Raw genomic sequence first — 10,903 nt, forward strand, 5'->3', positions numbered from 1 at the left:
ACATTTTCTACTCCTTTCTTATCTTTAATTTCCAAGTAAAACTCTTGAAGGAGTAGTACCCACCTTATTAATCTAGGTTTAGCCTCTTTTTTCTGAAGGAGATACTTGATAGCTGCATGATCCGTGTACACTATTACCTTAGACCCCACAAGATAGGACCTGAATTTGTCTACTGCAAATACCACTGCCAAAAACTCTTTCTCTGTAGTAGAGTAATTTATTTGAGCATCATCTAAGGTACTACTTGCATAGTATATTGCATACACCTTCTTATCTCTCCTTTGTCCCAAAACAGCCCCAATGGCATAATCACTAGCATCGCACATTAACTCAAAAGGTAATGACCAATTGGGTGGCTGCATAATAGGAGCAGATATCAAAGCTTCCTTTATCTTGCAAAAAGCATTCATACAATTAGTATCAAAATTAAATTCCACGTCTTTACTCAATAAATTGGTAAGAGGCTTAGAAATTTTAGAGAAATCCTTGATGAATCTCCTGTAAAATCCAGCATGCCCCAAGAAACTCCTCACTCCCTTCACAGATGTTGGGGGTGGCATTTTCTCAATAATTTCTACCTTTGATTTATCCACCTCAATACCCCTGTTTGACACAAGATGCCCCAAAACAATTCCTTCTTGTACCATAAAATGGCACTTTTCCCAATTCAAAACTAAATTGAACTCTTCACATCTCTGCAAAACCTTAGACAAGTTAGATAAGCATTCATCAAAAGATTTACCATACACAGAAAAAATCATCCATGAACACTTCCATAATACCCTCAATCATGTTAGAAAATATGGACATCATACATCTTTGAAATGTAGCAGGGGCATTACATAGTCCAAATGGCATCCTTCGATATGCAAAGGTACCATAAGGACATGTGAAGGTAGTTTTATCTCGATCATGCAGGTGAATAGGGATCTGAAAGAACCCTGAATAGCCATCCAAATAGCAAAAATAAGAATGATGAGCTAGTCTCTCAAGCATTTGATCTATAAATGGTAATGGAAAATGGTCCTTTCTGGTTGCATTATTCAATTTCCTATAGTCTATACACATTCTCCATCGATTCTGATCCTTGTAGGTATTAGTTCATCATTTTCATTTTTCACTCTGTGATGCCCCCTTTCTTGGGTACAACATGAACTGGACTTACCCAATTCTTTGTCGAAAGCAGTAAATAATACCTGCATCAAGCAATTTCAAGATCTCCTTTTTCACAACCTCTTTCATATTTGGATTCAATCTCCTTTGTGACTCTCGAAAGGCTTTATGATTATTTTCCAACAAAATTCTATGCATGCACACAGAAGGATGTATTCCTTCAATATCATCAATGGTATAACCAATTATCCTTCTATGCTTCCTAAGAACTCTCAATAATTTTTCAACCTCACAATCAGTCAATTTAGCACTAACAATCACAGGATATGTAGAATCTTGGCCTAGAAAAGCATACCTGAGATTTGTTGGAAGAGGTTTCAACTCTACCTTAGGTGCTTCACTTTTTTCAAGCTTTGATGATGAAGTTGTTTCTTGCTTCAAGTCCCCAATCTTTTCAATTTCAGTCATAGGCAAAGGTGGATTTCCTTCCAAAATTATAGCATATTCTGCAGCTTCTTCAATCTCATCCCCTTTTTTGATGTTATGAACCAAACAAGCTTCTAAGGGATCCTTAGGATGTTGCTTTTTAAGCACTTCTCTGACCTCTTCATCTATCACATCAACTCTCAAGCATGAGTTTGAATCATCTTTCTTTTTCATTGCTTGAAACAAATTAAATTCAACTTTCTCTTCCCCAACTTCTAATGTAAGCCTCCCATTTTTTACATCAATCACAGCTCCAGCAGTAGCAAGGAAAGGTCTACCAAGAATAATAGGTATGTGTACATCCTCCTCCATCTCCAATACCACAAAATCCACTGGTATGAAAAATTTCCCAACTTTTAGAGGAACATTCTCAATCACCCCAATTGGAAATTTAATAGACCTATCTGCTAACTGTAGTGAGATGGTAGTAGGCTTCATTTCTCCAATCTTCACTTTCTCATAGATAGACAATGGCATTAGACTAACACTGGCTCCAAGATCACATAAAGCCTTATCTATACTGATATCCCCAATGTGACATGGTATGGAGAAACTTCCAGGATCTTTTAGTTTGGGTGGAAGCTTATTTTGCAAAATAGCACTGCTTTCTTCTGTGAGAGCTACAGTCTCAAATTCCTCCAATTTCTTCTTGTTAGATAAAATCTCCTTCAAAAATTTAGCGTATGAAGGCATTTGTACTAAAGCATCAGTGAAAGGAATAGTCACATGCAAAGACTTCAATACTTCCAAAAACTTCCCAAATTGCTTATCCAATTTCGCTTTCTGGAACCTTTGTGGGAATGGTAAAGGTGGCATGTAGGCTTTAAGTGCAACATATTTAGGTTCTTCTTCTTTGCTTTCCCTCTCCTTACTTCCTTTTTCTTCCACTGGATTTTCTTTCTCAGCTTCAATTCTAACTTCAGTTTGTTCATCTCCTTCTCTGCTTTTCTTTTCTTCAATTTTCTCTTCAATCTTTTTATCTCCATTCTCCAATATTTTTCCACTTCTAAATGTAATAGCCTTGCAATGCTCCCTTGAATTTTCTGGCTGGCTAGGGAGCTTCCCAAATGCTTTGTTACTTGAAGAGATAGCTTGTTGAGCTATTTGATTCTCTAACATCTTGTTGTGTGTTGCCATTAGATCTACTTTAGATGCTAATTGAGAAATCATTTCTTGTTGACTTTGATGGCTCACAAGTAGAGTTTCAATCATAGATTCCAATCTAGCTGTCTTGTCTAGTTGTGCTTGTTGTGGTAGAGGTGGAGCAGGTGCATTTTGAGGTTTAGAAATTCCAGGAGGAGGACCTCTATTCTGCTGAAAATTCTGATTTTGTTGATACCCAGAAGGTTATTGAAAATTCTGATTTTGCCCTTGTCTACCTCCCCAAGAGAAATTTGGGTGGTTTCTCCATGCTGGATCATAAGTTGCAGAAAATGAGTTACCACCTGGTCTTTGATTGTAGTTTCCCACATAATCCACTTGCTCACTTGAAAAATCTTGATTAAGTGCAGAAAAATCTACTGCACAATTGACATTTGCACCTCCAACTTCTACTGAATTACTAGAACCTCCAGCTGAAGAATCTACTTTCATGCTTAGCTTGTCCATCTTCCTTGTCAAAGCATCAAACTTAGCATTAATCATATTCATGGCATCAAGCTCAAACATACCAGCTGGTTTCTTGATCTCATTCCTCTCACAACTCCATTGGTAGTTGTTATAAGCAATTTTATCAAGAGCAGAAAAAGCTTCATCTTCAGATTTCTCCATAAGGTCACCTCCAGAAGATGCATCAATCGTACTTCTAATAGCTGGTGAAACTCCATTGTAAAAGTGTTGAACAAGCATCCACTTAGGAATCCCATGATGTGAACATCTCCTTTGCAAATCCTTGTACCTCTCCCATGCTTCATATAAGCTCTCATCATCTCTAGGTTTGAAAGAAGTCAGCTCATTTCTTAGCTTAGCTGTCTTGCTTGGTGGAAAATATTGAGCTAAAAATGCTTGAGAAAGTTCATCCCATGTTGTGATAGAACCCGGTGGCAAAGAATGTAACCACTCTCTAGCTCGGTCCTTCAGAGAAAAAGGAAATAATCTAAGTCGAATGGCATCATCAGAAACTCTATTTATCACTGATCTCAAGAAAGTGTGCTAGATGCACATGTGGACTTTCACTTGGATTTCCTCCAAATTGTGATTGTTGCACCATCTGACAGAGTGCAGGCTTCAGTTCAAAATTATTAGCTTCTACCCTTGGTCTTGTGATACTTGGCATGAAATCTCCAATGTTAGGATAGGCATGATCTTTCACAGAGCGGTTGTTATTATTGTTGGCCATTTCTTCTTGTAATTCCTCTTGCTCTTGTGCTCTTTCTTGTTGTTGTTGAGCTTTAATTTCAGCTTTTCTCCTCTTAGATTCTGCTCTTAAAGCTTTTGCTGTCTTTTCTATTTCTGGGTCAAAGAATAGATTGATTTCTTCACTTTTTGTCCTTCTCATAAAATAAAGCACCTGAAAAAACAAAATAAACAAATTCTCAAAGTAAAATGGTAAAAAGAAAATAAAATAAAATGCCCAAATTAACCAAACAAACAATTGTTCAATATCAAACAAAAATCAAATCCCCGGCAATGGCGCCAAAAACTTGATGTGGCGAATCCGCAAGTATACGGGTCATCTCAAGTAATAAAGTGATGAATCAAGTATCGTTCCCACAAGGATTTGCTGTTTGATTACTAAACTATGAATGAAGCGATTATTTGGGCTAATGATTAATGAATAAATGGTAAATGTAAATGAGCAAGGTAAATTGATTAATCTAATTGAAATGGGTAAAGAGCAAACAAATAAATTCTAATTCTAGTTCGCAATTAAACTAAAATTAACAATGGGTAATTTAAACGAAAGTCTAATTATAGTAAAAGTGATTCCAGAGTTGGGGGTTTATGCATAAATTAATTGGGATTTGTCTTGGGCATTCCAATTTTTAGGGAAAAATAGAGTTTGAAGCAAATTGATTCTAAATCCCTTTGATATCTTTTTCAAGCAATTCAAAGTGTATTCTAAAATAACCAAACCTACTTTCGTATGTATTTGATTACTTTAAAACCCATTAAGTTTTGTAACCAATAATTAATTCCTCTTAAAATCCTAGTTTATTTCTAAATCTAGGTGATTTTAAGTTCCAATCCATGATTACCTATCAATGACTTTCACCTTTCGGTCCTTCAATCAAAGATTAACACAATACCCAATGGGTACCAACATTAGGCAAGTAAATCAAGCTCACAAGGAAGGAATCAAAACTAATATTTATGTAAAATAAGGAAATACCCAGTCCTAATCCACAAATTAATCTAAAACATATTTCCCAACTCTGAAATCTAAAGAGTTTACTCACTCATTATGGTATTTACAAGAAAGATTGATGGAAAAGTAAAGAAAAACATGATAAGAGTACTGAAATAGAAGAACCCAGGTGGAAGAACCAAAGTCTCTGGTTTCTGGAGCTTCAAAACTGGTCCAGCAGCTCCTCCCCAAAAGAAAATGGCGTCTCCTCCCTTTTCTCTATTCTCTTTTTCTTTCGTTTTTGTTTTTCCTTCCTTTCCTCTTGTGGCAAAAATAAGGAAATGATGAATTTATATGGTCCCTAAAAGTAAATAAAAGCCAAGGAGTGGATAGGAAATGAGGTGTAAAATTATCCAAGTCGTGACAACTTTCACGTTACATGCGATGCAGCTTAGGGTTAGGCTTAACCCTAAGCGACTTTTTAAGCAAATTTCCTTACAGTCGCCTTTATGCGCTTAAGGTTAAGCAGACCTTCAGCAAATCTCGGTAGACTTAGAGTAGAATGGACTCTTCTGCTCATGCTTGAATTGTGCTGCTCCTTAAGTACTGTCGCTTTACCCTAAGCATGACCTTAAGCAAAGTCTCAAGCAAATTTCGGCTAGTTTGCTCTTTCAAGGCTTGAATTCTTCAACTTTCCTCCATGCTTAAAGAACTTCAAATCTCTTCAAATTATTTCCTATTGCACTCATTGATCTTCAACTTGCCACAAAATCCTATCAAAAACAACAAAATTACGAAAATCAAATATAAAGTATCTAAAATTAACAAATAAGATAAAATAAAGCTAAAAACATAAAATATACTAAAATATGAGGGCAAAATGGATGCAAAACTACCCTAAAATGCCTATATGAAATGAGTGTAACAATTATCCTTTTTGGGGATAAGGACTATAATAGTATCATTAAGAGAGTCAAGAAAAAATACTAGTTCTAAGCCAGTCTTGACAATTAGAAACCACTAAATCCCCAATTATATGCCAGAATCTCTGAAAAAAAGCTGGCTTCATACCATCAGGACCTAGAGATTTGTTTGGGGGCTTCTAAAAAACTACTCTCTTAAATTCCTTAGGAGAGAATAGTGCAAGCAATCTATCATTATCAATATCAGAAATCCTAGGGTTAACCAAATCAACAACTCTAGCATAGTCACCCATAGAATCTGTAAAAAGCTCAGAGAAATATTGAAAAACTAAATTACTCATACCTTCTTTATCTCGAAACCAATTACCCTTAAAATCTTACAAAGCATCAATTAAATTGGTTTTACTTCAAGAAGAAGCATGTCATGACCCAAATTATAGGCCGGACTGACACAAAGACTTAGGCCAGCATAAGACCTCCAAGGCCCGTAGTAAGCCTAACTGTTCCTAACCCAACTATAAGGCACATCACTATAGTCTAATTTCAAGAAAATAAACGAACAGAGTCCAGCCATAAATTAGACTATCCAACGGAGAGTTTTCAATACACTCGACCTGTGAACATAAAGTAACTCAACATATCTCAATTTGGGAAGCTCAACTCACCCTCACCATCCTCAATATAGTCAATCAAATAAATGGCAGCTCAGCTCCCTCATCCAAGGAGGTAACTCTCTCAACATCCACACATAATCATAATAAATTATAATAACATTAAAGATTTAAATTATACAATCCCTGACAAGAGCATAATACTAATAGTACATGCAAAGTTCTAGATTTCAAATCAATAGAATGAAATACACATATTTGCTGTTAATAGACCTGCGAAAAAGAAAGTAGGTTAATCACAAAGAGGTCCTCTCGTAACCTAGAAAAATAAAGTAAACAGGAGTGAGCGTTCCACTCATAGAGTAAGTTATTGATTTTAGATATAATTTCTATAACTATCTAAGTCTAATGCATTCCTGAAGATGAAATGCAACACATTCACATATTTCAAACAAATCAAATCATATTCACATAAAAGGTAATTTAGAGCACTCATACACCCATGTGTCAAATATATATATATATATATATATATATATATATATATATATATATATATATATATATATATATATATATATATATTGTGACTCCCCTCACCCATCTACAGTGTAGCCGAGCGAGGAGTGTCACATTCGATGCCGGAGCACCCTATCTTGTCTTATCATGTTCATTGTAAATTTTTAATATCATTTAAAAATAGGTATTTCATATGTGAATTTTTTTTATAACAATTTATTTCTGTGGATACCCGGGCAGAGCCTCCTCTGTTTAATTGGCATCTGGCTGGTTCCACTAGTTACCTGTTAATAATAATTTCATATCTCTACATGTCATATCATGTCATTTTTTCTCAAACAATTTGAAGATCATTCATTCATCTAGAAATTCATATGCAGAAATTCATAGTTTATTTACAATCCAAAATATATAATTACAATTTTTATTTATATCACAAACTAGTAATTACCTCATGATTATACACAATGAACCAAAATAGTAGTCTATACATGGGCCCTACCAAAATACAAAATACTGGTGAGGTGACTCTGGACTGTATGCAGATCTGGTCAACTGCGGTCAGAACACTACTGTGGCGGCTGCTGATCTCCAGTACCTACGCGATGAAAAACCAACGCGCTAAGTATAACACTTAGTGGTGCATAATTTATAATAACAATAATTAAACTTAACTCAACTCAACTCAACTAAGCCTTTATCCCAAAAATTTGGGGTCAGCTATATGGATTCACTTTTTCCACTCTGAACGATTTTGGGTTAAATCCTCAGTAATGTGTAATGCTTCTAGGTCATGTTGTACTACTCTCCTCCAAGTCAATTTAGGTCTACACCTTTTTTTCTTTCTATCCTCTAACCTAATGTGCTCTACTTGTCTAACTGGAGCCTCCGTATGTCTATGCTTCACATGACCAAACCACCTCAATCTCCCTTCTCTCAACTTATCTTCAATTGGCACCACTCCTACCTTTTCTCTAATACTCTCATTATGGACTTTATCCAGTCTAGTATGGCCACTCATCCACCTTAACATTCTCATCTCTGCAACTCTTATCTTAGATGCATACGACTCTTTCAGTGCCCAACACTCACTACCATATAGCATAGCCGGTCGTATGGCTGTACGGTAAAATTTTCCTTTCAATTTATTGGGAATCTTACGATCACATAAAACTCCTGTGGCACGTCTCACTTCAACCATCCGGCTTTAATCCTATGACTAACATCCTCCTTACATCCCCCATCTACTTAAAGGACTGAGCCTAGATATTTAAAGTGATTACTTTGTAACAGTACCACTCCATTCAAACTAACTCCTTCCCTATCACCAGTTTGGCCTTCATTGAACTTGCAATGCATGTATTCTGTCTTCGTTCTACTTAACTTAAAACCCTTTGACTCTAAAGTACTTCTCCAAAGTTCTAGCTTTCTATTGACTCCTTCTCGTGTCTCATCTATCATAACAATATCATCCGCAAACATCATGCACCAAGGAATACTCTCTTGTATATGTTTCGTTAGTTCATCTAAAACTAATGTAAAAAGGTAAGGGCTTATGGCAAATCCTTGGTGTAATCCAATTGAGATCGGAAAATCTCTTGTGTCCCCTCCCACTGTGCGCACAATAGTAGTTGCTCTTTCATACATATCTTTCAATACTTGTATGTACCTGTTACACTCATTTCATATAGGCATTTTAGGGTAGTTTTGCATCCATTTTGCCCTTATATTTTAGTATATTTTATGTTTTTAGCTTTATTTTAGCTTATTTGTTAAATTTAAATACTTTATATGTGATTTTTGTAATTTTGTTGTTTTTGATAGGATTTTGTGGCAAATCGAAGATCAATGAGTGCAATAGGAAGTGATTTGAAGAAATTTGGAGTTCTTTAAGCATGGAGGAAAGTTAAAGAAATCAAACCTTGAAAAAGCAAACCAGCCGAAATTTGCTTGAGGCTTTGCTTAAGATCATGCTTAGGGTAAAGCGGCAGTGCTTAAGGTGCAGCACAAGTCAAGCATGAGCAGAAAAGTCCATTTTACTCTAAGTCTGCCGAGATTTGTTGAAGGTCTGCTTAACCTTACGCAGACAGTGCGACCAGAAGCTGAAATTTGCTAAAAAGCTGCTTAGGGTTAAGCCGAACTCTAAGCAGACTGCCCAGAACGTGAATAGTGCTGCTGACTTGGATAATTTTACATCTCATTTCCTATCCACTCCTTGCCTTTTATTTGCTTTTAGGGCAACTTTTAGGGACGATATAAAGGGATCATTTCCTTATTTTCTCGAAGAGGAGGATAGGAGGAAAGGGAGAGAAAAAAAAAAAGAAAAGAAAAATTTAATAGAAAGAGAGAGGAGGCGCCATTTCTCTTGGGGGAGGAGCTGCTGCACCAGTTTTTGAGCTCCAAAAACCAGAGATTTTGGTTATTCCACCTGGGTTTTTCTATCTCAGTCCTCTTATCATGTTTACCTTTACTTTTCCATCAATATTTCTTGTAAATACCATCATGAGTGAGTAAACTCTTTAGATTTCAGAGTTGGGAAATATGTTTTAGATTAATTTGTGGATTTGGACTGGGTATTTCCTTATTTTATATGAATATGAGTTTTGATTCATTCCTTGTGTGCTTGATTTACTTGCCTAATGTTGGTACCCATTGGGTATTGTGTTAATCTTTGATTGAAGGACCGAAAGGTGAAAGTCATTGATGGGTAATCATGGATTTGGAACTTAAAATCACCTAGATTTAGAAATAAACTAGGACTTTAAGAGGAATTAATTATTGGTTACAAAACTTAATGGATTTTAAAATAATCAAATACATACGAAAGTAGGTTTGGTTATTTTAGAATACGCTTTGATTTGCTTGAAAAAGATATCAAAGGGATTTAGAATCAATTTCCTTCAAACTCTATTTTTCCTAAAAAAAATTGGAATGCCCAAGACAAATCCCAATTAATTTATGCATAAACCCCCAATTCTGGAATCACTTTTACCATAATTAGACTTTCGTTTAAATTACCCATTGTTAATTTTAGTTTAATTGCGAACTAGAATTAGAATTTATTTGTTTGCTCTTTACCCATTTCAATTAGATTAATCAATTTACCTTGCTCATTTACATTTACCATTTATTCATTAATCATTAGCCCAAATAATCGCTTCATTCATAGTTTAGTAATCAAACAGCAAATCCTCGTGGGAACGATACTTGATTCATCACTTTATTACTTGAGACGACCCGTATACTTGCGGAATTAGTCACATCAAGTTTTTGGCGCCGTTGCCGGGGATTTGATTTTTGTTTGATATTGAACAATTGTTTGTTTGGTTAATTTGGGCATTTTATTTTATTTTCTTTTTACCATTTTACTTTGAGAATTTGTTTATTTTGTTTTTCAGGTGCTTTATTTTATGAGAAGGACAAAAAGTGAAGAAATCAATCTATTCTTTGACCCAGAAATAGAGAAGACAGCAAAAGCTTTAAGAGCAGAATCTAAGAGGAGAAAAGCTGAAATTAAAGCTCAACAACAACAAGAAAGAGCACAAGAGCAAGATCAATTACAAGAAGAAATGGCTGACAACAACAACAATAACAATAACAACCGCTCTGTAAAGGATCATGCCTATCCTAACATTGGAGATTTCATGCCAAGTATCACAAGACCAAGGGTAGAAGCTAATAATTTTGAACTGAAGCCTGCACTCTGTCAAATGGTACAACAAGCACAATTTGGAGGAAATCCAAGTGAAAGTCCACATGTGCATCTAGCACACTTTCTTGAGATTAGTGATATGTTGAAGATAAATGGAGTTTCTGATGATGCAATTCGACTCAGATTATTTCCTTTTTCTCTGAAGGACCGAGCTAGAGAGTGGTTACATTCTTTGCCACTGGGTTCTATCACAACATGGGATGAACTTTCTCAAGCATTTTTGGCTCAATATTTTCCACCAAGCAAGACAGCT

General features: G+C 35.6%; 1 non-coding gene across 1 annotated transcript; it reads left to right on the forward strand.

Moving 5' to 3' along the window:
• The first annotated feature begins 3,457 nt into the window (after positions 1–3,457).
• On the forward strand, positions 3,458–3,564 carry LOC131170180 (small nucleolar RNA R71). Its single transcript, XR_009141116.1, has one exon. It is a non-coding gene; the product is annotated as a small nucleolar RNA R71 (small nucleolar RNA).
• The last annotated feature ends 7,339 nt before the right edge of the window (positions 3,565–10,903 follow it).

This window comes from Hevea brasiliensis, chromosome 10 (assembly GCF_030052815.1).
Source record: "Hevea brasiliensis isolate MT/VB/25A 57/8 chromosome 10, ASM3005281v1, whole genome shotgun sequence".
In the NCBI taxonomy this organism is placed as follows: domain Eukaryota; kingdom Viridiplantae; phylum Streptophyta; class Magnoliopsida; order Malpighiales; family Euphorbiaceae; genus Hevea; species Hevea brasiliensis.